A 1,099-nucleotide genomic window follows, 5' to 3' on the forward strand; every position below is an offset into this window, starting at 1 on the left:
AAGTATTTGTACTTTGTTACTTCCCATCTCTGTGAATAAGGAATAGTTGTATTAAAAATACATGTAAACATAGTTTTTTGGGGGCCCCCAGGAACTTGGGGCCCTTGGCAACTGCCTAGTATTGCCTAATGGTAAATCCCCCCCCGCTCCAGCCCAGTGGAATTAGACAGCATCATCATCTTCAAACAGATTCTAGGTTGGACTTAGCTTTTGATGCTGTCTGGATCATAATAATACATAGTTTTGCTTTGATCTAAACCAGACTGTTATATTTTAAGTTTAGCTTTTTTTTTTGCTGTAAGTTGAACCTGAAGACCCAAGTCTGTTGCTGCCAGAATGAAAACTGCTGACAAATTCCCATCCCACAGAATAAGGCTCCCACCATGGTGCACTATATCTTTTTTTAAGATAAGGGGTATTGTTTTATCTAGCCCAGCTTTAGATCTTGTAAATACTAAATCTGGTCACATTAAAGATTTATTTTCACAAGAAAATTGCTTTTCCTTTCACTTCCCATCTCTGCTCTAATATAGTTTGTGTATGCATCCAGAATTTTATTTGAAAAGAGTTTAAAGTTAGTGATTATATTTTTTATTTACTATATTCATTGAGAATTTTTGAAATTTAAGCTCTTGAATTTGGCACTGGGAAACAACTAATGTTTGCAGACATGTAGGGTCTGGGATTGAGAAAAATGTCATGTTCAGGCCTCTCCAGAGAGCAATGAAGGTCAGGAAGTAGTTCAGGAGGAATTATAGGTCCCCCTCAGCTGCTTATTTGAAGGAATCCAGGATGCTTGTTTCTGAAATCTCATCAATAACAGTGCAGGTCTCTGTGTGATGAAGTGCCATCTAGTTGGTGGTTTGCAGCGGGTGGAAATGTTTACAGCTGACGCTGGAGTCAAAGCAGATGGGTTCCTGCATTGGGTCATTTCCACTGGTGACACTTTTAACTTATTTACACAAAGGATGGATTTAATTTCCTCTTTTCAAATAATATTGAATTAAAATGTCAAACCTTAACTGCAATCTTAACATCTGTTCTTTTTTTTCTTTCCATCTTCATACCTGATCTTATGTGATTTCTCTCATCGTGTTTG

Source organism: Cyprinodon variegatus, unplaced genomic scaffold (genome assembly GCF_000732505.1).
Source record: "Cyprinodon variegatus isolate N-32 unplaced genomic scaffold, C_variegatus-1.0 Scaffold18, whole genome shotgun sequence".
NCBI classification, from domain to species: Eukaryota; Metazoa; Chordata; class Actinopteri; order Cyprinodontiformes; family Cyprinodontidae; genus Cyprinodon; species Cyprinodon variegatus.